Source organism: Lissotriton vulgaris, chromosome 1_1 (assembly GCF_964263255.1).
Source record: "Lissotriton vulgaris chromosome 1_1, aLisVul1.2, whole genome shotgun sequence".
NCBI lineage: Eukaryota > Metazoa > Chordata > Amphibia > Caudata > Salamandridae > Lissotriton > Lissotriton vulgaris.
This window is the reverse complement of record NC_141685.1, coordinates 234,286,836-234,312,044: the sequence shown is the minus strand read 5'-3', so window position 1 is coordinate 234,312,044 and position 25,209 is coordinate 234,286,836. Positions and strand designations below refer to the sequence as shown.

The following is a 25,209-nucleotide window of genomic DNA, read 5'->3' as shown; positions in this document are numbered from 1 at the left end:
AAAATTGTCCAGGAATGGATTTCCTTCATAAAAAATGATTAGTCTGCATACCATCTTGAAGTGGGAGCCCGGCTAGCTCAGTCGGTAGAGCATGAGACTCTTAATCTCAGGGTCGTGGGTTCGAGCCCCACGTTGGGCGAAAATGAGTAATTTTTGCTGGACTCTCATAATCTGGTGATTATTCTTGCATTAGACATGCAATAACTATCAAGAATGGTATCTCCCTTGGTTTCTCATTGGTGGGAAATTTAACTTCAAGATTAGGTAGGGTATGAGTCTAGATGATTACACCACAATATCACTCATATTCGAGTAGTAAACAGGCCAACCTGAACTGTAAAACATCCCATAAGTGGAGGTAAGGCATAAGTTAGGAGTGAACTGAACACTGTTATGGGCAATTGGACTGCAAATAAAGTGTGGAAGGCAGTGAGGTTACTTTTTTCATGTTATGCAGATTAAACACACAGGGGAATTAGCTCAAATGGTAGAGTGCTCGCTTAGCATGCGAGAGGTAGCGGGATCGATGCCAGCATTCTCCATTATAAAACAGAAAAATCACAGATGGCTTTCAAATATGGTCTCATTATAACAACTAAAGTGGTTTAATCAAAAGGGTTCAGGTATTCTTTAGCATGTGAGAGGAATTTGAATTCTTATGCAATCTCAAAATGAAGTTCTCACAACTTCCGTTTTCATTTTCTCTTATTTTTTTTGACACTCTGTCCTCTGAAGGATGTATAAATCTGGCTTTCCTTGCAAAACAAGAGTAGAGGAATATCCAGGATTTGATTTTTTTCACAAAAAGGGATTGGTCTGCATACTGTCTTAAGGAGGGAGCCCGGCTAGCTCAGTCGGTTGAGCATGAGACTCTTAATCTCAGGGTCGTAGGTTCGAGCCCCACGTTGGGCGAAATCGAGTAATTTTTGCCTGAATATTGCATTGACTCTCATATTATGGAGATTAATCTTGCATTAGACCTGCAATAACTCCCAAAAATTGTCCAGGACTGGATTTCCTTCATAAAAAATGATTAGTCCGCATACCATCTTGAAGTGGGAGCCCGGCTAGCTCAGTCGGTAGAGCATGAGACTTTTAATCTCAGGGTCGTCGGTTCGAGCTCCACGTTGGGCGAAAATGAGTAATTTTTGCTGGATCCTCATAATCTGGTGATTATTCTTGCATTAGACATGCAATAACTATCAAAAATGGTATCTCCCTTGGTTTCTCATTGGTGGGAAATTTAACTTCAAGATTAGGTAGGGTATGAGTCTAGATGAACACACCACAATATCACTCATATTCGAGTAGTAAACAGGCCAACCTGAACTGTAAAACATCCCATAAGTGGAGGTAAGGCATAAGTTAGGAGTGAACTGAACACTTTTATGGGCAATTGGACTTCAAATAAAGTGTGGAAGGCAGTGAGGTTACTTTTTTCATGTTATGCAGATTAAACACACAGGGGAATTAGCTCAAATGGTAGAGCGCTCGCTTAGCATGCGAGAGGTAGCGGGATCGATGCCTGCATTCTCCATTATAAAATTTGCATACATTTTATTTTTAACTTGTCATTGCCCATGGTCATTGCAGAGTAAGAACAGAAAAATCACAGATGGCTTTCAAATATGGTCTCATTATAACAACTAAAGTGGTTTAATCAAAAGGGTTCAGGTATTCTTTAGCATGTGAGAGAAATTTGAATTCTTATGCAATCTCAAAAGGAAGTTCTCACAACTTCCATTTTCATTTTCTCTTATTTTTTTTGACACTCTGTCCTCTGAAGGATGTATAAATCTGGCTTTCCTTGCAAAACAAGAGTAGAGGAATATCCAGGATTTGATTTTTTTCACAAAAAGGGATAGGTCTGCATACTGTCTTAAGGAGGGAGCCCGGCTAGCTCAGTCGGTAGAGCATGAGAGTCTTAATCTCAGGGTCGTGGGTTCGAGCCCCATGTTGGGCGAAAACGAGTAATTTTTGCCTGAATATTGCATTGACTCTCATAATATGGAGATTAATCTTGCATTAGACCTGCAATAACTCCCAAAAATTGTCCAGGAATGGATTTCCTTCATAAAAAATGATTAGTCTGCATACCATCTTGAAGTGGGAGCCCGGCTAGCTCAGTCGGTAGAGCATGAGACTCTTAATCTCAGGGTCGTGGGTTCGAGCCCCACGTTGGGCGAAAATGAGTAATTTTTGCTGGACTCTCATAATCTGGTGATTATTCTTGCATTAGACATGCAATAACTATCAAAAATGGTATCTCCCTTGGTTTCTCATTGGTGGGAAATTTAACTTCAAGATTAGGTAGAGTATGAGTCTAGATGAACACACCACAATATCACTCATATTCGAGTAGTAAACAGGCCAACCTGAACTGGAAAACATCCCATAAGTGGAGGTAAGGCATAAGTTAGGAGTGAACTGAACACTGTTATGGGCAATTGGACTTCAAATAAAGTGTGGAAGGCAGTGAGGTTACTTTTTTCATGTTATGCAGATTAAACACAAAGGGGAATTAGCTCAAATGGTAGAGCGCTCGCTTAGCATGCGAGAGGTAGCGGGATCGATGCCCGCATTCTCCATTATAAAATTTGCATACATTTTATTTTTAACTTGTCATTGCCCATGGTCATTGCAGAGTAAGAACAGAAAAATCACAGATGGCTTTCAAATATGGTCTCATTATAACAACTAAAGTGGTTTAATCAAAAGGGTTCAGGTATTCTTTAGCATGTGAGAGGAATTTGAATTCTTATGCAATCTCAAAATGAAGTTCTCACAACTTCCATTTTCATTTTCTCTTATTTTTTTTGACACTCTGTCCTCTGAAGGATGTATAAATCTGGCTTTCCTTGCAAAACAAGAGTAGAGGAATATCCAGGATTTGATTTTTTTCACAAAAAGGGATAGGTCTGCATACTCTCTTAAGGAGGGAGCCCGGCTAGCTCAGTCGTTAGAGCATGAGACTCTTAATCTCAGGGTCGTGGGTTCGAGCCCCACGTTGGGCGAAAACGAGTAATTTTTGCCTGAATATTGCATTGACTCTCATATTATGGAGATTAATCTTGCATTAGACCTGCAATAACTCCCAAAAATTGTCCAGGAATGGATTTCCTTCATAAAAAATGATTAGTCTGCATACCATCTTGAAGTGGGAGCCCGGCTAGCTCAGTCGGTAGAGCATGAGACTCTTAATCTCAGGGTCGTGGGTTTGAGCCCCACGTTGGGCGAAAATGAGTAATTTTTGCTGGACTCTCATAATCTGGTGATTATTCTTGCATTAGACATGCAATAACTATCAAAAATGGTATCTCCCTTGGTTTCTCATTGGTGGGAAATTTAACTTCAAGATTAGGTAGGGTATGAGTCTAGATGAACACACCACAATATCACTCATATTCGAGTAGTAAACAGGCCAACCTGAACTGTAAAACATCCCATAAGTGGAGGTAACGCATAAGTTAGGAGTGAACTGAACACTGTTATGGGCAATTGGACTGCAAATAAAGTGTGGAAGGCAGTGAGGTTACTTTTTTCATGTTATGCAGATTAAACACACAAGGGAATTAGCTCAAATGGTAGAGTGCTCGCTTAGCATGCGAGAGGTAGCGGGATCGATGCCCGCATTCTCCATTATAAAATTTGCATACATTTTATTTTTAACTTGTCATTGCCCATGGTCATTGCAGAGTAAGAACAGAAAAATCACAGATGGCTTTCAAATATGGTCTCATTATAACAACTAAAGTGGTTTAATCAAAAGGGTTCAGGTATTCTTTAGCATGTGAGAGAAATTTGAATTCTTATGCAATCTCAAAAGGAAGTTCTCACAACTTCCATTTTCATTTTCTCTTATTTTTTTTGACACTCTGTCCTCTGAAGGATGTATAAATCTGGCTTTCCTTGCAAAACAAGAGTAGAGGAATATCCAGGATTTGATTTTGTTCACAAAAAGGGATAGGTCTGCATACTGTCTTAAGGAGGGAGCCCGGCTAGCTCAGTCGGTAGAGCATGAGACTCTTAATCTCAGGGTCGTGGGTTCGAGCCCCACGTTGGGCGAAAACGAGTAATTTTTGCCTGAATATTGCATTGACTCTCATAATATGGAGATTAATCTTGCATTAGACCTGCAATAACTCCCAAAAATTGTCCAGGAATGGATTTCCTTCATAAAAAATGATTAGTCTGCATACCATCTTGAAGTGGGAGCCCGGCTAGCTCAGTCGGTAGAGCATGAGACTCTTAATCTCAGGGTCGTGGGTTCGAGCCCCACGTTGGGCGAAAATGAGTAATTTTTGCTGGACTCTCATAATCTGGTGATTATTCTTGCATTAGACATGCAATAACTATCAAAAATGGTATCTCCCTTGGTTTCTCATTGGTGGGAAATTTAACTTCAAGATTAGGTAGAGTATGAGTCTAGATGAACACACCACAATATCACTCATATTCGAGTAGTAAACAGGCCAACCTGAACTGGAAAACATCCCATAAGTGGAGGTAAGGCATAAGTTAGGAGTGAACTGAACACTGTTATGGGCAATTGGACTTCAAATAAAGTTTGGAAGGCAGTGAGGTTACTTTTTTCATGTTATGCAGATTAAACACAAAGGGGAATTAGCTCAAATGGTAGAGCGCTCGCTTAGCATGCGAGAGGTAGCGGGATCGATGCCCGCATTCTCCATTATAAAATTTGCATACATTTTATTTTTAACTTGTCATTGCCCATGGTCATTGCAGAGTAAGAACAGAAAAATCACAGATGGCTTTCAAATATGGTCTCATTATAACAACTAAAGTGGTTTAATCAAAAGGGTTCAGGTATTCTTTAGCATGTGAGAGGAATTTGAATTCTTATGCAATCTCAAAATGAAGTTCTCACAACTTCCATTTTCATTTTCTCTTATTTTTTTTGACACTCTGTCCTCTGAAGGATGTATAAATCTGGCTTTCCTTGTAAAACAAGAGTAGAGGAATATCCAGGATTTGATTTTTTTCACAAAAAGGGATTGGTCTGCATACTGTCTTAAGGAGGGAGCCCGGCTAGCTCAGTCGGTAGAGCATGAGACTCTTAATCTCAGGGTCGTGGGTTCGAGCCCCACGTTGGGCGAAAACGAGTAATTTTTGCCTGAATATTGCATTGACTCTCATAATATGGAGATTAATCTTGCATTAGACCTGCAATAACTTCCAAAAATTGTCCAGGAATGGATTTCCTTCATAAAAAATGATTAGTCTGCATACCATCTTGAAGTGGGAGCCCGGCTAGCTCAGTCGGTAGAGCATGAGACTCTTAATCTCAGGGTCGTGGGTTTGAGCCCCACGTTGGGCGAAAATGAGTAATTTTTGCTGGACTCTCATAATCTGGTGATTATTCTTGCATTAGACATGCAATAACTATCAAAAATGGTATCTCCCTTGCTTTCTCATTGGTGGGAAATTTAACTTCAAGATTAGGTAGGGTATGAGTCTAGATGAACACACCACAATATCACTCATATTCGAGTAGTAAACAGGCCAACCTGAACTGTAAAACATCCCATAAGTGGAGGTAAGGCATAAGTTAGGAGTGAACTGAACACTGTTATGGGCAATTGGACTGCAAATAAAGTGTGGAAGGCAGTGAGGTTACTTTTTTCATGTTATGCAGATTAAACACTCAGGGGAATTAGCTCAAATGGTAGAGCGCTCGCTTAGCATGCGAGAGGTAGCGGGGTTGATGCCCGCATTCTCCATTATAAAATTTGCATACATTTTATTTTTAACTTGTCATTGCCCATGGTCATTGCAGAGTAAGAACAGAAAAATCACAGATGGCTTTCAAATATGGTCTCATTATAACAACTAAAGTGGTTTAATCAAAAGGGTTCAGGTATTCTTTAGCATGTGAGAGGAATTTGAATTCTTATGCAATCTCAAAATGAAGTTCTCACAACTTCCGTTTTCATTTTCTCTTATTTTTTTTTGACACTCTGTCCTCTGAAGGATGTATAAATCAGGCTTTCCTTGCAAAACAAGAGTAGAGGAATATCCAGGATTTGATTTTCTTCACAAAAAGGGATTGGTCTGCATACTGTCTTAAGGAGGGAGCCCGGCTAGCTCAGTCGGTAGAGCATGAGTCTCTTAATCTCAGGGTCGTGGGTTCGAGCCCCACGTTGGGCGAAAATGAGTAATTTTTGCCTGAATATTGCATTGACTCTCATAATATGGAGATTAATCTTGCATTAGACCTGCAATAACTCCCAAAAATTGTCCAGGAATGGATTTCCTTCATAAAAAATGATTAGTCTGCATACCATCTTGAAGTGGGAGCCCGGCTAGCTCAGTCGGTAGAGCATGAGACTCTTAATCTCAGGGTCGTGGGTTTGAGCCCCACGTTGGGCGAAAATGAGTAATTTTTGCTGGACTCTCATAATCTGGTGATTATTCTTGCATTAGACATGCAATAACTATCAAAAATGGTATCTCCCTTGCTTTCTCATTGGTGGGAAATTTAACTTCAAGATTAGGTAGGGTATGAGTCTAGATGAACACACCACAATATCACTCATATTCGAGTAGTAAACAGGCCAACCTGAACTGTAAAACATCCCATAAGTGGAGGTAAGGCATAAGTTAGGAGTGAACTGAACACTGTTATGGGCAATTGGACTGCAAATAAAGTGTGGAAGGCAGTGAGGTTACTTTTTTCATGTTATGCAGATTAAACACTCAGGGGAATTAGCTCAAATGGTAGAGCGCTCGCTTAGCATGCGAGAGGTAGCGGGGTTGATGCCCGCATTCTCCATTATAAAATTTGCATACATTTTATTTTTAACTTGTCATTGCCCATGGTCATTGCAGAGTAAGAACAGAAAAATCACAGATGGCTTTCAAATATGGTCTCATTATAACAACTAAAGTGGTTTAATCAAAAGAGTTCAGGTATTCTTTAGCATGTGAGAGGAATTTGAATTCTTATGCAATCTCAAAATGAAGTTCTCACAACTTCCGTTTTCATTTTCTCTTATTTTTTTTTGACACTCTGTCCTCTGAAGGATGTATAAATCAGGCTTTCCTTGCAAAACAAGAGTAGAGGAATATCCAGGATTTGATTTTCTTCACAAAAAGGGATTGGTCTGCATACTGTCTTAAGGAGGGAGCCCGGCTAGCTCAGTCGGTAGAGCATGAGACTCTTAATCTCAGGGTCGTGGGTTCGAGCCCCACGTTGGGCGAAAATGAGTAATTTTTGCCTGAATATTGCATTGACTCTCATAATATGGAGATTAATCTTGCATTAGACCTGCAATAACTCCCAAAAATTGTCCAGGAATGGATTTCCTTCATAAAAAATGATTAGTCTGCATACCATCTTGAAGTGGGAGCCCGGCTAGCTCAGTCGGTAGAGCATGAGACTCTTAATCTCAGGGTCGTGGGTTCGAGCCCCACGTTGGGCGAAAATGAGTAATTTTTGCTGGACTCTCATAATCTGGTGATTATTCTTGCATTAGACATGCAATAACTATCAAAAATGGTATCTCCCTTGGTTTCTCATTGGTGGGAAATTTAACTTCAAGATTAGGTAGGGTATGAGTCTAGATGAACACACCACAATATCACTCATATTCGAGTAGTAAACAGGCCAACCTGAACTGTAAAACATCCCATAAGTGGAGGTAAGGCATAAGTTAGGAGTGAACTGAACACTGTTATGGGCAATTGGACTGCAAATAAAGTGTGGAAGGCAGTGAGGTTACTTTTTTCATGTTATGCAGATTAAACACACAGGGGAATTAGCTCAAATGGTAGAGTGCTCGCTTAGCATGCGAGAGGTAGCGGGATCGATGCCCGCATTCTCCATTATAAAACAGAAAAATCACAGATGGCTTTCAAATATGGTCTCATTATAACAACTAAAGTGGTTTAATCAAAAGGGTTCAGGTATTCTTTAGCATGTGAGAGGAATTTGAATTCTTATGCAATCTCAAAATGAAGTTCTCACAACTTCCGTTTTCATTTTCTCTTATTTTTTTTGACACTCTGTCCTCTGAAGGATGTATAAATCTGGCTTTCCTTGCAAAACAAGAGTAGAGGAATATCCAGGATTTGATTTTTTTCACAAAAAGGGATTGGTCTGCATACTGTCTTAAGGAGGGAGCCCGGCTAGCTCAGTCGGTAGAGCATGAGACTCTTAATCTCAGGGTCGTAGGTTCGAGCCCCACGTTGGGCGAAATCGAGTAATTTTTGCCTGAATATTGCATTGACTCTCATATTATGGAGATTAATCTTGCATTAGACCTGCAATAACTCCCAAAAATTGTCCAGGACTGGATTTCCTTCATAAAAAATGATTAGTCCGCATACCATCTTGAAGTGGGAGCCCGGCTAGCTCAGTCGGTAGAGCATGAGACTTTTAATCTCAGGGTCGTCGGTTCGAGCTCCACGTTGGGCGAAAATGAGTAATTTTTGCTGGATCCTCATAATCTGGTGATTATTCTTGCATTAGACATGCAATAACTATCAAAAATGGTATCTCCCTTGGTTTCTCATTGGTGGGAAATTTAACTTCAAGATTAGGTAGGGTATGAGTCTAGATGAACACACCACAATATCACTCATATTCGAGTAGTAAACAGGCCAACCTGAACTGTAAAACATCCCATAAGTGGAGGTAAGGCATAAGTTAGGAGTGAACTGAACACTTTTATGGGCAATTGGACTTCAAATAAAGTGTGGAAGGCAGTGAGGTTACTTTTTTCATGTTATGCAGATTAAACACACAGGGGAATTAGCTCAAATGGTAGAGCGCTCGCTTAGCATGCGAGAGGTAGCGGGATCGATGCCTGCATTCTCCATTATAAAATTTGCATACATTTTATTTTTAACTTGTCATTGCCCATGGTCATTGCAGAGTAAGAACAGAAAAATCACAGATGGCTTTCAAATATGGTCTCATTATAACAACTAAAGTGGTTTAATCAAAAGGGTTCAGGTATTCTTTAGCATGTGAGAGAAATTTGAATTCTTATGCAATCTCAAAAGGAAGTTCTCACAACTTCCATTTTCATTTTCTCTTATTTTTTTTGACACTCTGTCCTCTGAAGGATGTATAAATCTGGCTTTCCTTGCAAAACAAGAGTAGAGGAATATCCAGGATTTGATTTTTTTCACAAAAAGGGATAGGTCTGCATACTGTCTTAAGGAGGGAGCCCGGCTAGCTCAGTCGGTAGAGCATGAGAGTCTTAATCTCAGGGTCGTGGGATCGAGCCCCACGTTGGGCGAAAACGAGTAATTTTTGCCTGAATATTGCATTGACTCTCATAATATGGAGATTAATCTTGCATTAGACCTGCAATAACTCCCAAAAATTGTCCAGGAATGGATTTCCTTCATAAAAAATGATTAGTCTGCATACCATCTTGAAGTGGGAGCCCGGCTAGCTCAGTCGGTAGAGCATGAGACTCTTAATCTCAGGGTCGTGGGTTCGAGCCCCACGTTGGGCGAAAATGAGTAATTTTTGCTGGACTCTCATAATCTGGTGATTATTCTTGCATTAGACATGCAATAACTATCAAAAATGGTATCTCCCTTGGTTTCTCATTGGTGGGAAATTTAACTTCAAGATTAGGTAGAGTATGAGTCTAGATGAACACACCACAATATCACTCATATTCGAGTAGTAAACAGGCCAACCTGAACTGGAAAACATCCCATAAGTGGAGGTAAGGCATAAGTTAGGAGTGAACTGAACACTGTTATGGGCAATTGGACTTCAAATAAAGTGTGGAAGGCAGTGAGGTTACTTTTTTCATGTTATGCAGATTAAACACAAAGGGGAATTAGCTCAAATGGTAGAGCGCTCGCTTAGCATGCGAGAGGTAGCGGGATCGATGCCCGCATTCTCCATTATAAAATTTGCATACATTTTATTTTTAACTTGTCATTGCCCATGGTCATTGCAGAGTAAGAACAGAAAAATCACAGATGGCTTTCAAATATGGTCTCATTATAACAACTAAAGTGGTTTAATCAAAAGGGTTCAGGTATTCTTTAGCATGTGAGAGGAATTTGAATTCTTATGCAATCTCAAAATGAAGTTCTCACAACTTCCATTTTCATTTTCTCTTATTTTTTTTGACACTCTGTCCTCTGAAGGATGTATAAATCTGGCTTTCCTTGTAAAACAAGAGTAGAGGAATATCCAGGATTTGATTTTTTTCACAAAAAGGGATTGGTCTGCATACTGTCTTAAGGAGGGAGCCCGGCTAGCTCAGTCGGTAGAGCATGAGACTCTTAATCTCAGGGTCGTGGGTTCGAGCCCCACGTTGGGGGAAAACGAGTAATTTTTGCCTGAATATTGCATTGACTCTCATAAATTGGAGATTAATCTTGCATTAGACCTGCAATAACTCCCAAAAATTGTCCAGGAATGGATTTCCTTCATAAAAAATGATTAGTCTGCATACCATCTTGAAGTGGGAGCCCGGCTAGCTCAGTCGGTAGAGCATGAGACTCTTAATCTCAGGGTCGTGGGTTTGAGCCCCACGTTGGGCAAAAATGAGTAATTTTTGCTGGACTCTCATAATCTGGTGATTATTCTTGCATTAGACATGCAATAACTATCAAAAATGGTATCTCCCTTGCTTTCTCATTGGTGGGAAATTTAACTTCAAGATTAGGTAGGGTATGAGTCCAGATGAACACACCACAATATCACTCATATTCGAGTAGTAAACAGGCCAACCTGAACTGTAAAACATCCCATAAGTGGAGGTAAGGCATAAGTTAGGAGTGAACTGAACACTGTTATGGGCAATTGGACTGCAAATAAAGTGTGGAAGGCAGTGAGGTTACTTTTTTCATGTTATGCAGATTAAACACTCAGGGGAATTAGCTCAAATGGTAGAGCGCTCGCTTAGCATGCGAGAGGTAGCGGGGTTGATGCCCGCATTCTCCATTATAAAATTTGCATACATTTTATTTTTAACTTGTCATTGCCCATGGTCATTGCAGAGTAAGAACAGAAAAATCACAGATGGCTTTCAAATATGGTCTCATTATAACAACTAAAGTGGTTTAATCAAAAGGGTTCAGGTATTCTTTAGCATGTGAGAGGAATTTGAATTCTTATGCAATCTCAAAATGAAGTTCTCACAACTTCCGTTTTCATTTTCTCTTATTTTTTTTTGACACTCTGTCCTCTGAAGGATGTATAAATCAGGCTTTCCTTGCAAAACAAGAGTAGAGGAATATCCAGGATTTGATTTTCTTCACAAAAAGGGATTGGTCTGCATACTGTCTTAAGGAGGGAGCCCGGCTAGCTCAGTCGGTAGAGCATGAGACTCTTAATCTCAGGGTCGTGGGTTCGAGCCCCACGTTGGGCGAAAATGAGTAATTTTTGCCTGAATATTGCATTGACTCTCATAATATGGAGATTAATCTTGCATTAGACCTGCAATAACTCCCAAAAATTGTCCAGGAATGGATTTCCTTCATAAAAAATGATTAGTCTGCATACCATCTTGAAGTGGGAGCCCGGCTAGCTCAGTCGGTAGAGCATGAGACTCTTAATCTCAGGGTCGTGGGTTCGAGCCCCACGTTGGGTGAAAATGAGTAATTTTTGCTGGACTCTCATAATCTGGTGATTATTCTTGCATTAGACATGCAATAACTATCAAAAATGGTATCTCCCTTGGTTTCTCATTGGTGGGAAATTTAACTTCAAGATTAGGTAGGGTATGAGTCTAGATGAACACACCACAATATCACTCATATTCGAGTAGTAAACAGGCCAACCTGAACTGTAAAACATCCCATAAGTGGAGGTAAGGCATAAGTTAGGAGTGAACTGAACACTGTTATGGGCAATTGGACTGCAAATAAAGTGTGGAAGGCAGTGAGGTTACTTTTTTCATGTTATGCAGATTAAACACACAGGGGAATTAGCTCAAATGGTAGAGTGCTCGCTTAGCATGCGAGAGGTAGCGGGATCGATGCCCGCATTCTCCATTATAAAACAGAAAAATCACAGATGGCTTTCAAATATGGTCTCATTATAACAACTAAAGTGGTTTAATCAAAAGGGTTCAGGTATTCTTTAGCATGTGAGAGGAATTTGAATTCTTATGCAATCTCAAAATGAAGTTCTCACAACTTCCGTTTTCATTTTCTCTTATTTTTTTTTGACACTCTGTCCTCTGAAGGATGTATAAATCTGGCTTTCCTTGCAAAACAAGAGTAGAGGAATATCCAGGATTTGATTTTTTTCACAAAAAGGGATTGGTCTGCATACTGTCTTAAGGAGGGAGCCCGGCTAGCTCAGTCGGTAGAGCATGAGACTCTTAATCTCAGGGTCGTAGGTTCGAGCCCCACGTTGGGCGAAATCGAGTAATTTTTGCCTGAATATTGCATTGACTCTCATATTATGGAGATTAATCTTGCATTAGACCTGCAATAACTCCCAAAAATTGTCCAGGACTGGATTTCCTTCATAAAAAATGATTAGTCCGCATACCATCTTGAAGTGGGAGCCCGGCTAGCTCAGTCGGTAGAGCATGAGACTTTTAATCTCAGGGTCGTGGGTTCGAGCTCCACGTTGGGCGAAAATGAGTAATTTTTGCTGGATCCTCATAATCTGGTGATTATTCTTGCATTAGACATGCAATAACTATCAAAAATGGTATCTCCCTTGGTTTCTCATTGGTGGGAAATTTAACTTCAAGATTAGGTAGGGTATGAGTCTAGATGAACACACCACAATATCACTCATATTCGAGTAGTAAACAGGCCAACCTGAACTGTAAAACATCCCATAAGTGGAGGTAAGGCATAAGTTAGGAGTGAACTGAACACTTTTATGGGCAATTGGACTTCAAATAAAGTGTGGAAGGCAGTGAGGTTACTTTTTTCATGTTATGCAGATTAAACACATAGGGGAATTAGCTCAAATGGTAGAGCGCTCGCTTAGCATGCGAGAGGTAGCGGGATCGATGCCTGCATTCTCCATTATAAAATTTGCATACATTTTATTTTTAACTTGTCATTGCCCATGGTCATTGCAGAGTAAGAACAGAAAAATCACAGATGGCTTTCAAATATGGTCTCATTATAACAACTAAAGTGGTTTAATCAAAAGGGTTCAGGTATTCTTTAGCATGTGAGAGAAATTTGAATTCTTATGCAATCTCAAAAGGAAGTTCTCACAACTTCCATTTTCATTTTCTCTTATTTTTTTTGACACTCTGTCCTCTGAAGGATGTATAAATCTGGCTTTCCTTGCAAAACAAGAGTAGAGGAATATCCAGGATTTGATTTTTTTCACAAAAAGGGATAGGTCTGCATACTGTCTTAAGGAGGGAGCCCGGCTAGCTCAGTCGGTAGAGCATGAGACTCTTAATCTCAGGGTTGTGGGTTCGAGCCCCACGTTGGGCGAAAACGAGTAATTTTTGCCTGAATATTGCATTGACTCTCATAATATGGAGATTAATCTTGCATTAGACCTGCAATAACTCCCAAAAATTGTCCAGGAATGGATTTCCTTCATAAAAAATGATTAGTCTGCATACCATCTTGAAGTGGGAGCCCGGCTAGCTCAGTCGGTAGAGCATGAGACTCTTAATCTCAGGGTCGTGGGTTCGAGCCCCACGTTGGGCGAAAATGAGTAATTTTTGCTGGACTCTCATAATCTGGTGATTATTCTTGCATTAGACATGCAATAACTATCAAAAATGGTATCTCCCTTGGTTTCTCATTGGTGGGAAATTTAACTTCAAGATTAGGTAGAGTATGAGTCTAGATGAACACACCACAATATCACTCATATTCGAGTAGTAAACAGGCCAACCTGAACTGGAAAACATCCCATAAGTGGAGGTAAGGCATAAGTTAGGAGTGAACTGAACACTGTTATGGGCAATTGGACTTCAAATAAAGTGTGGAAGGCAGTGAGGTTACTTTTTTCATGTTATGCAGATTAAACACAAAGGGGAATTAGCTCAAATGGTAGAGCGCTCGCTTAGCATGCGAGAGGTAGCGGGATCGATGCCCGCATTCTCCATTATAAAATTTGCATACATTTTATTTTTAACTTGTCATTGCCCATGGTCATTGCAGAGTAAGAACAGAAAAATCACAGATGGCTTTCAAATATGGTCTCATTATAACAACTAAAGTGGTTTAATCAAAAGGGTTCAGGTATTCTTTAGCATGTGAGAGGAATTTGAATTCTTATGCAATCTCAAAATGAAGTTCTCACAACTTCCATTTTCATTTTCTCTTATTTTTTTTGACACTCTGTCCTCTGAAGGATGTATAAATCTGGCTTTCCTTGTAAAACAAGAGTAGAGGAATATCCAGGATTTGATTTTTTTCACAAAAAGGGATTGGTCTGCATACTGTCTTAAGGAGGGAGCCCGGCTAGCTCAGTCGGTAGAGCATGAGACTCTTAATCTCAGGGTCGTGGGTTCGAGCTCCACGTTGGGCGAAAACGAGTAATTTTTGCCTGAATATTGCATTGACTCTCATAATATGGAGATTAATCTTGCATTAGACCTGCAATAACTCCCAAAAATTGTCCAGGAATGGATTTCCTTCATAAAAAATGATTAGTCTGCATACCATCTTGAAGTGGGAGCCCGGCTAGCTCAGTCGGTAGAGCATGAGACTCTTAATCTCAGGGTCGTGGGTTTGAGCCCCACGTTGGGCGGAAATGAGTAATTTTTGCTGGACTCTCATAATCTGGTGATTATTCTTGCATTAGACATGCAATAACTATCAAAAATGGTATCTCCCTTGGTTTCTCATTGGTGGGAAATTTAACTTCAAGATTAGGTAGGGTATGAGTCTAGATGAACACACCACAATATCACTCATATTCGAGTAGTAAACAGGCCAACCTGAACTGTAAAACATCCCATAAGTGGAGGTAACGCATAAGTTAGGAGTGAACTGAACACTGTTATGGGCAATTGCACTGCAAATAAAGTGTGGAAGGCAGTGAGGTTACTTTTTTCATGTTATGCAGATTAAACACACAGGGGAATTAGCTCAAATGGTAGAGTGCTCGCTTAGCATGCGAGAGGTAGCGGGATCGATGCCCGCATTCTCCATTATAAAATTTGCATACATTTTATTTTTAACTTGTCATTGCCCATGGTCATTGCAGAGTAAGAACAGAAAAATCACAGATGGCTTTCAAATATGGTCTCATTATAACAACTAAAGTGGTTTAATCAAAAGGGTTCAGGTATTCTTTAGCATGTGAGAGAAATTTGAATTCTTATGCAATCTCAAAAGGAAGTTCTCACAACTTCCATTTTCATTTTCTCTTATTTTTTTTGACACTCTGTCCTCTGAAGGATGTATAAATCTGGCTTTCCTTGCAAAACAAGAGTAGAGGAATATCCAGGATTTGATTTTTTTCACAAAAAGGGATAGGTCTGCATACTGTCTTAAGGAGGGAGCCCGGCTAGCTCAGTCGGTAGAGCATGAGACTCTTAATCTCAGGGTCGTGGGTTCGAGCCCCACGTTGGGCGAAAACGAGTAATTTTTGCCTGAATATTGCATTGACTCTCATAATATGGAGATTAATCTTGCATTAGACCTGCAATAACTCCCAAAAATTGTCCAGGAATGGATTTCCTTCATAAAAAATGATTAGTCTGCATACCATCTTGAAGTGGGAGCCCGGCTAGCTCAGTCGGTAGAGCATGAGACTCTTAATCTCAGGGTCGTGGGTTCGAGCCCCACGTTGGGCAAAAATGAGTAATTTTTGCTGGACTCTCATAATCTGGTGATTATTCTTGCATTAGACATGCAATAACTATCAAAAATGGTATCTCCCTTGGTTTCTCATTGGTGGGAAATTTAACTTCAAGATTAGGTAGAGTATGAGTCTAGATGAACACACCACAATATCACTCATATTCGAGTAGTAAACAGGCCAACCTGAACTGGAAAACATCCCATAAGTGGAGGTAAGGCATAAGTTAGGAGTGAACTGAACACTGTTATGGGCAATTGGACTTCAAATAAAGTGTGGAAGGCAGTGAGGTTACTTTTTTCATGTTATGCAGATTAAACACAAAGGGGAATTAGCTCAAATGGTAGAGCGCTCGCTTAGCATGCGAGAGGTAGCGGGATCGATGCCCGCATTCTCCATTATAAAATTTGCATACATTTTATTTTTAACTTGTCATTGCCCATGGTCATTGCAGAGTAAGAACAGAAAAATCACAGATGGCTTTCAAATATGGTCTCATTATAACAACTAAAGTGGTTTAATCAAAAGGGTTCAGGTATTCTTTAGCATGTGAGAGGAATTTGAATTCTTATGCAATCTCAAAATGAAGTTCTCACAACTTCCATTTTCATTTTCTCTTATTTTTTTTGACACTCTGTCCTCTGAAGGATGTATAAATCTGGCTTTCCTTGTAAAACAAGAGTAGAGGAATATCCAGGATTTGATTTTTTTCACAAAAAGGGATTGGTCTGCATACTGTCTTAAGGAGGGAGCCCGGCTAGCTCAGTCGGTAGAGCATGAGACTCTTAATCTCAGGGTCGTGGGTTCGAGCCCCACGTTGGGGGAAAACGAGTAATTTTTGCCTGAATATTGCATTGACTCTCATAAATTGGAGATTAATCTTGCATTAGACCTGCAATAACTCCCAAAAATTGTCCAGGAATGGATTTCCTTCATAAAAAATGATTAGTCTGCATACCATCTTGAAGTGGGAGCCCGGCTAGCTCAGTCGGTAGAGCATGAGACTCTTAATCTCAGGGTCGTGGGTTTGAGCCCCACGTTGGGCAAAAATGAGTAATTTTTGCTGGACTCTCATAATCTGGTGATTATTCTTGCATTAGACATGCAATAACTATCAAAAATGGTATCTCCCTTGCTTTCTCATTGGTGGGAAATTTAACTTCAAGATTAGGTAGGGTATGAGTCCAGATGAACACACCACAATATCACTCATATTCGAGTAGTAAACAGGCCAACCTGAACTGTAAAACATCCCATAAGTGGAGGTAAGGCATAAGTTAGGAGTGAACTGAACACTGTTATGGGCAATTGGACTGCAAATAAAGTGTGGAAGGCAGTGAGGTTACTTTTTTCATGTTATGCAGATTAAACACTCAGGGGAATTAGCTCAAATGGTAGAGCGCTCGCTTAGCATGCGAGAGGTAGCGGGGTTGATGCCCGCATTCTCCATTATAAAATTTGCATACATTTTATTTTTAACTTGTCATTGCCCATGGTCATTGCAGAGTAAGAACAGAAAAATCACAGATGGCTTTCAAATATGGTCTCATTATAACAACTAAAGTGGTTTAATCAAAAGGGTTCAGGTATTCTTTAGCATGTGAGAGGAATTTGAATTCTTATGCAATCTCAAAATGAAGTTCTCACAACTTCCGTTTTCATTTTCTCTTATTTTTTTTTGACACTCTGTCCTCTGAAGGATGTATAAATCAGGCTTTCCTTGCAAAACAAGAGTAGAGGAATATCCAGGATTTGATTTTCTTCACAAAAAGGGATTGGTCTGCATACTGTCTTAAGGAGGGAGCCCGGCTAGCTCAGTCGGTAGAGCATGAGACTCTTAATCTCAGGGTCGTGGGTTCGAGCCCCACGTTGGGCGAAAATGAGTAATTTTTGCCTGAATATTGCATTGACTCTCATAATATGGAGATTAATCTTGCATTAGACCTGCAATAACTCCCAAAAATTGTCCAGGAATGGATTTCCTTCATAAAAAATGATTAGTCTGCATACCATCTTGAAGTGGGAGCCCGGCTAGCTCAGTCGGTAGAGCATGAGACTCTTAATCTCAGGGTCGTGGGTTCGAGCCCCACGTTGGGTGAAAATGAGTAATTTTTGCTGGACTCTCATAATCTGGTGATTATTCTTGCATTAGACATGCAATAACTATCAAAAATGGTATCTCCCTTGGTTTCTCATTGGTGGGAAATTTAACTTCAAGATTAGGTAGGGTATGAGTCTAGATGAACACACCACAATATCACTCATATTCGAGTAGTAAACAGGCCAACCTGAACTGTAAAACATCCCATAAGTGGAGGTAAGGCATAAGTTAGGAGTGAACTGAACACTGTTATGGGCAATTGGACTGCAAATAAAGTGTGGAAGGCAGTGAGGTTACTTTTTTCATGTTATGCAGATTAAACACACAGGGGAATTAGCTCAAATGGTAGAGTGCTCGCTTAGCATGCGAGAGGTAGCGGGATCGATGCCCGCATTCTCCATTATAAAACAGAAAAATCACAGATGGCTTTCAAATATGGTCTCATTATAACAACTAAAGTGGTTTAATCAAAAGGGTTCAGGTATTCTTTAGCATGTGAGAGGAATTTGAATTCTTATGCAATCTCAAAATGAAGTTCTCACAACTTCCGTTTTCATTTTCTCTTATTTTTTTTTGACACTCTGTCCTCTGAAGGATGTATAAATCTGGCTTTCCTTGCAAAACAAGAGTAGAGGAATATCCAGGATTTGATTTTTTTCACAAAAAGGGATTGGTCTGCATACTGTCTTAAGGAGGGAGCCCGGCTAGCTCAGTCGGTAGAGCATGAGACTCTTAATCTCAGGGTCGTAGGTTCGAGCCCCACGTTGGGCGAAATCGAGTAATTTTTGCCTGAATATTGCATTGACTCTCATATTATGGAGATTAATCTTGCATTAGACCTGCAATAACTCCCAAAAATTGTCCAGGACTGGATTTCCTTCATAAAAAATGATTAGTCCGCATACCATCTTGAAGTGGGAGCCCGGCTAGCTCAGTCGGTAGAGCATGAGACTTTTAATCTCAGGGTCGTGGGTTCGAGCTCCACGTTGGGCGAAAATGAGTAATTTTTGCTGGATCCTCATAATCTGGTGATTATTCTTGCATTAGACATGCAATAACTATCAAAAATGGTATCTCCCTTGGTTTCTCATTGGTGGGAAATTTAACTTCAAGATTAGGTAGGGTATGAGTCTAGATGAACACACCACAATATCACTCATATTCGAGTAGTAAACAGGCCAACCTGAACTGTAAAACATCCCATAAGTGGAGGTAAGGCATAAGTTAGGAGTGAACTGAACACTTTTATGGGCAATTGGACTTCAAATAAAGTGTGGAAGGCAGTGAGGTTACTTTTTTCATGTTATGCAGATTAAACACATAGGGGAATTAGCTCAAATGGTAGAGCGCTCGCTTAGCATGCGAGAGGTAGCGGGATCGATGCCTGCATTCTCCATTATAAAATTTGCATACATTTTATTTTTAACTTGTCATTGCCCATGGTCATTGCAGAGTAAGAACAGAAAAATCACAGATGGCTTTCAAATATGGTCTCATTATAACAACTAAAGTGGTTTAATCAAAAGGGTTCAGGTATTCTTTAGCATGTGAGAGAAATTTGAATTCTTATGCAATCTCAAAAGGAAGTTCTCACAACTTCCATTTTCATTTTCTCTTATTTTTTTTGACACTCTGTCCTCTGAAGGATGTATAAATCTGGCTTTCCTTGCAAAACAAGAGTAGAGGAATATCCAGGATTTGATTTTTTTCACAAAAAGGGATAGGTCTGCATACTGTCTTAAGGAGGGAGCCCGGCTAGCTCAGTCGGTAGAGCATGAGACTCTTAATCTCAGGGTTGTGGGTTCGAGCCCCACGTTGGGCGAAAACGAGTAATTTTTGCCTGAATATTGCATTGACTCTCATAATATGGAGATTAATCTTGCATTAGACCTGCAATAACTCCCAAAAATTGTCCAGGAATGGATTTCCTTCATAAAAAATGATTAGTCTGCATACCATCTTGAAGTGGGAGCCCGGCTAGCTCAGTCGGTAGAGCATGAGACTCTTAATCTCAGGGTCGTGGGTTCGAGCCCCACGTTGGGCGAAAATGAGTAATTTTTGCTGGACTCTCATAATCTGGTGATTATTCTTGCATTAGACATGCAATAACTATCAAAAATGGTATCTCCCTTGGTTTCTCATTGGTGGGAAATTTAACTTCAAGATTAGGTAGAGTATGAGTCTAGATGAACACACCACAATATCACTCATATTCAAGTAGTAAACAGGCCAACCTGAACTGGAAAACATCCCATAAGTGGAGGTAAGGCATAAGTTAGGAGTGAACTGAACACTGTTATGGGCAATTGGACTTCAAATAAAGTGTGGAAGGCAGTGAGGTTACTTTTTTCATGTTATGCAGATTAAACACAAAGGGGAATTAGCTCAAATGGTAGAGCGCTCGCTTAGCATGCGAGAGGTAGCGGGATCGATGCCCGCATTCTCCATTATAAAATTTGCATACATTTTATTTTTAACTTGTCATTGCCCATGGTCATTGCAGAGTAAGAACAGAAAAATCACAGATGGCTTTCAAATATGGTCTCATTATAACAACTAAAGTGGTTTAATCAAAAGGGTTCAGGTATTCTTTAGCATGTGAGAGGAATTTGAATTCTTATGCAATCTCAAAATGAAGTTCTCACAACTTCCATTTTCATTTTCTCTTATTTTTTTTGACACTCTGTCCTCTGAAGGATGTATAAATCTGGCTTTCCTTGTAAAACAAGAGTAGAGGAATATCCAGGATTTGATTTTTTTCACAAAAAGGGATTGGTCTGCATACTGTCTTAAGGAGGGAGCCCGGCTAGCTCAGTCGGTAGAGCATGAGACTCTTAATCTCAGGGTCGTGGGTTCGAGCTCCACGTTGGGCGAAAACGAGTAATTTTTGCCTGAATATTGCATTGACTCTCATAATATGGAGATTAATCTTGCATTAGACCTGCAATAACTCCCAAAAATTGTCCAGGAATGGATTTCCTTCATAAAAAATGATTAGTCTGCATACCATCTTGAAGTGGGAGCCCGGCTAGCTCAGTCGGTAGAGCATGAGACTCTTAATCTCAGGGTCGTGGGTTTGAGCCCCACGTTGGGCGGAAATGAGTAATTTTTGCTGGACTCTCATAATCTGGTGATTATTCTTGCATTAGACATGCAATAACTATCAAAAATGGTATCTCCCTTGGTTTCTCATTGGTGGGAAATTTAACTTCAAGATTAGGTAGGGTATGAGTCTAGATGAACACACCACAATATCACTCATATTCGAGTAGTAAACAGGCCAACCTGAACTGTAAAACATCCCATAAGTGGAGGTAACGCATAAGTTAGGAGTGAACTGAACACTGTTATGGGCAATTGCACTGCAAATAAAGTGTGGAAGGCAGTGAGGTTACTTTTTTCATGTTATGCAGATTAAACACACAGGGGAATTAGCTCAAATGGTAGAGTGCTCGCTTAGCATGCGAGAGGTAGCGGGATCGATGCCCGCATTCTCCATTATAAAATTTGCATACATTTTATTTTTAACTTGTCATTGCCCATGGTCATTGCAGAGTAAGAACAGAAAAATCACAGATGGCTTTCAAATATGGTCTCATTATAACAACTAAAGTGGTTTAATCAAAAGGGTTCAGGTATTCTTTAGCATGTGAGAGAAATTTGAATTCTTATGCAATCTCAAAAGGAAGTTCTCACAACTTCCATTTTCATTTTCTCTTATTTTTTTTGACACTCTGTCCTCTGAAGGATGTATAAATCTGGCTTTCCTTGCAAAACAAGAGTAGAGGAATATCCAGGATTTGATTTTTTTCACAAAAAGGGATAGGTCTGCATACTGTCTTAAGGAGGGAGCCCGGCTAGCTCAGTCGGTAGAGCATGAGACTCTTAATCTCAGGGTCGTGGGTTCGAGCCCCACGTTGGGCGAAAACGAGTAATTTTTGCCTGAATATTGCATTGACTCTCATAATATGGAGATTAATCTTGCATTAGACCTGCAATAACTCCCAAAAATTGTCCAGGAATGGATTTCCTTCATAAAAAATGATTAGTCTGCATACCATCTTGAAGTGGGAGCCCGGCTAGCTCAGTCGGTAGAGCATGAGACTCTTAATCTCAGGGTCGTGGGTTCGAGCCCCACGTTGGGCAAAAATGAGTAATTTTTGCTGGACTCTCATAATCTGGTGATTATTCTTGCATTAGACATGCAATAACTATCAAAAATGGTATCTCCCTTGGTTTCTCATTGGTGGGAAATTTAACTTCAAGATTAGGTAGAGTATGAGTCTAGATGAACACACCACAATATCACTCATATTCGAGTAGTAAACAGGCCAACCTGAACTGGAAAACATCCCATAAGTGGAGGTAAGGCATAAGTTAGGAGTGAACTGAACACTGTTATGGGCAATTGGACTTCAAATAAAGTGTGGAAGGCAGTGAGGTTACTTTTTTCATGTTATGCAGATTAAACACAAAGGGGAATTAGCTCAAATGGTAGAGCGCTCGCTTAGCATGCGAGAGGTAGCGGGATCGATGCCCGCATTCTCCATTATAAAATTTGCATACATTTTATTTTTAACTTGTCATTGCCCATGGTCATTGCAGAGTAAGAATAGAAAAATCACAGATGGCTTTCAAATATGGTCTCATTATAACAACTAAAGTGGTTTAATCAAAAGGGTTCAGGTATTCTTTAGCATGTGAGAGGAATTTGAATTCTTATGCAATCTCAAAATGAAGTTCTCACAACTTCCATTTTCATTTTCTCTTATTTTTTTTGACACTCTGTCCTCTGAAGGATGTATAAATCTGGCTTTCCTTGTAAAACAAGAGTAGAGGAATATCCAGGATTTGATTTTTTTCACAAAAAGGGATTGGTCTGCATACTGTCTTAAGGAGGGAGCCCGGCTAGCTCAGTCGGTAGAGCATGAGACTCTTAATCTCAGGGTCGTGGGTTCGAGCTCCACGTTGGGCGAAAACGAGTAATTTTTGCCTGAATATTGCATTGACTCTCATAATATGGAGATTAATCTTGCATTAGACCTGCAATAACTCCCAAAAATTGTCCAGGAATGGATTTCCTTCATAAAAAATGATTAGTCTGCATACCATCTTGAAGTGGGAGCCCGGCTAGCTCAGTCGGTAGAGCATGAGACTCTTAATCTCAGGGTCGTGGGTTTGAGCCCCACGTTGGGCGAAAATGAGTAATTTTTGCTGGACTCTCATAATCTGGTGATTATTCTTGCATTAGACATGCAATAACTATCAAAAATGGTATCTCCCTTGGTTTCTCATTGGTGGGAAATTTAACTTCAAGATTAGGTAGGGTATGAGTCTAGATGAACACACCACAATATCACTCATATTCGAGTAGTAAACAGGCCAACCTGAACTGTAAAACATCCCATAAGTGGAGGTAACGCATAAGTTAGGAGTGAACTGAACACTGTTATGGGCAATTGGACTGCAAATAAAGTGTGGAAGGCAGTGAGGTTACTTTTTTCATGTTATGCAGATTAAACACACAGGGGAATTAGCTCAAATGGTAGAGTGCTCGCTTAGCATGCGAGAGGTAGCGGGATCGATGCCCGCATTCTCCATTATAAAATTTGCATACATTTTATTTTTAACTTGTCATTGCCCATGGTCATTGCAGAGTAAGAACAGAAAAATCACAGATGGCTTTCAAATATGGTCTCATTATAACAACTAAAGTGGTTTAATCAAAAGGGTTCAGGTATTCTTTAGCATGTGAGAGAAATTTGAATTCTTATGCAATCTCAAAAGGAAGTTCTCACAACTTCCATTTTCATTTTCTCTTATTTTTTTTGACACTCTGTCCTCTGAAGGATGTATAAATCTGGCTTTCCTTGCAAAACAAGAGTAGAGGAATATCCAGGATTTGATTTTTTTCACAAAAAGGGATAGGTCTGCATACTGTCTTAAGGAGGGAGCCCGGCTAGCTCAGTCGGTAGAGCATGAGACTCTTAATCTCAGGGTCGTGGGTTCGAGCCCCACGTTGGGCGAAAACGAGTAATTTTTGCCTGAATATTGCATTGACTCTCATAATATGGAGATTAATCTTGCATTAGACCTGCAATAACTCCCAAAAATTGTCCAGGAATGGATTTCCTTCATAAAAAATGATTAGTCTGCATACCATCTTGAAGTGGGAGCCCGGCTAGCTCAGTCGGTAGAGCATGAGACTCTTAATCTCAGGGTCGTGGGTTCGAGCCCCACGTTGGGCGAAAATGAGTAATTTTTGCTGGACTCTCATAATCTGGTGATAATTCTTGCATTAGACATGCAATAACTATCAAAAATGGTATCTCCCTTGGTTTCTCATTGGTGGGAAATTTAACTTCAAGATTAGGTAGAGTATGAGTCTAGATGAACACACCACAATATCACTCATATTCGAGTAGTAAACAGGCCAACCTGAACTGGAAAACATCCCATAAGTGGAGGTAAGGCATAAGTTAGGAGTGAACTGAACACTGTTATGGGCAATTGGACTTCAAATAAAGTGTGGAAGGCAGTGAGGTTACTTTTTTCATGTTATGCAGATTAAACACAAAGGGGAATTAGCTCAAATGGTAGAGCGCTCGCTTAGCATGCGAGAGGTAGCGGGATCGATGCCCGCATTCTCCATTATAAAATTTGCATACATTTTATTTTTAACTTGTCATTGCCCATGGTCATTGCAGAGTAAGAACAGAAAAATCACAGATGGCTTTCAAATATGGTCTCATTATAACAACTAAAGTGGTTTAATCAAAAGGGTTCAGGTATTCTTTAGCATGTGAGAGGAATTTGAATTCTTATGCAATCTCAAAATGAAGTTCTCACAACTTCCATTTTCATTTTCTCTTATTTTTTTTGACACTCTGTCCTCTGAAGGATGTATAAATCTGGCTTTCCTTGTAAAACAAGAGTAGAGGAATATCCAGGATTTGATTTTTTTCACAAAAAGGGATTGGTCTGCATACTGTCTTAAGGAGGGAGCCCGGCTAGCTCAGTCGGTAGAGCATGAGACTCTTAATCTCAGGGTCGTGGGTTCGAGCCCCACGTTGGGCGAAAACGAGTAATTTTTGCCTGAATATTGCATTGACTCTCATAATATGGAGATTAATCTTGCATTAGACCTGCAATAACTCCCAAAAATTGTCCAGGAATGGATTTCCTTCATAAAAAATGATTAGTCTGCATACCATCTTGAAGTGGGAGCCCGGCTAGCTCAGTCGGTAGAGCATGAGACTCTTAATCTCAGGGTCGTGGGTTTGAGCCCCACGTTGGGCGAAAATGAGTAATTTTTGCTGGACTCTCATAATCTGGTGATTATTCTTGCATTAGACATGCAATA

At 40.0% G+C, this 25,209-nt stretch overlaps 10 non-coding genes across 10 annotated transcripts; all 10 read left to right on the top strand.

Annotated features, from left to right (window-relative positions):
• The first annotated feature begins 2,515 nt into the window (after positions 1-2,515).
• On the top strand, positions 2,516-2,588 carry TRNAA-AGC (transfer RNA alanine (anticodon AGC)). Its single transcript has one exon. It is a non-coding gene; the product is annotated as a tRNA-Ala (tRNA).
• A 2,029-nt stretch (positions 2,589-4,617) lies between these two features.
• Positions 4,618-4,690, top strand: TRNAA-AGC (transfer RNA alanine (anticodon AGC)). The gene has a single exon. It is a non-coding gene; the product is annotated as a tRNA-Ala (tRNA).
• Positions 4,691-9,818: 5,128 nt separating this feature from the next.
• Positions 9,819-9,891, top strand: TRNAA-AGC (transfer RNA alanine (anticodon AGC)). Its single transcript has one exon. It is a non-coding gene; the product is annotated as a tRNA-Ala (tRNA).
• Positions 9,892-13,968: 4,077 nt separating this feature from the next.
• On the top strand, positions 13,969-14,041 carry TRNAA-AGC (transfer RNA alanine (anticodon AGC)). Its single transcript has one exon. It is a non-coding gene; the product is annotated as a tRNA-Ala (tRNA).
• A 1,626-nt stretch (positions 14,042-15,667) lies between these two features.
• On the top strand, positions 15,668-15,740 carry TRNAK-CUU (transfer RNA lysine (anticodon CUU)). The gene has a single exon. It is a non-coding gene; the product is annotated as a tRNA-Lys (tRNA).
• Positions 15,741-16,070: 330 nt separating this feature from the next.
• Positions 16,071-16,143, top strand: TRNAA-AGC (transfer RNA alanine (anticodon AGC)). The gene has a single exon. It is a non-coding gene; the product is annotated as a tRNA-Ala (tRNA).
• A 4,077-nt stretch (positions 16,144-20,220) lies between these two features.
• TRNAA-AGC (transfer RNA alanine (anticodon AGC)) lies at positions 20,221-20,293 on the top strand. Its single transcript has one exon. It is a non-coding gene; the product is annotated as a tRNA-Ala (tRNA).
• Positions 20,294-21,919: 1,626 nt separating this feature from the next.
• Positions 21,920-21,992, top strand: TRNAK-CUU (transfer RNA lysine (anticodon CUU)). The gene has a single exon. It is a non-coding gene; the product is annotated as a tRNA-Lys (tRNA).
• Positions 21,993-22,322: 330 nt separating this feature from the next.
• TRNAA-AGC (transfer RNA alanine (anticodon AGC)) lies at positions 22,323-22,395 on the top strand. Its single transcript has one exon. It is a non-coding gene; the product is annotated as a tRNA-Ala (tRNA).
• Positions 22,396-24,424: 2,029 nt separating this feature from the next.
• On the top strand, positions 24,425-24,497 carry TRNAA-AGC (transfer RNA alanine (anticodon AGC)). The gene has a single exon. It is a non-coding gene; the product is annotated as a tRNA-Ala (tRNA).
• The last annotated feature ends 712 nt before the right edge of the window (positions 24,498-25,209 follow it).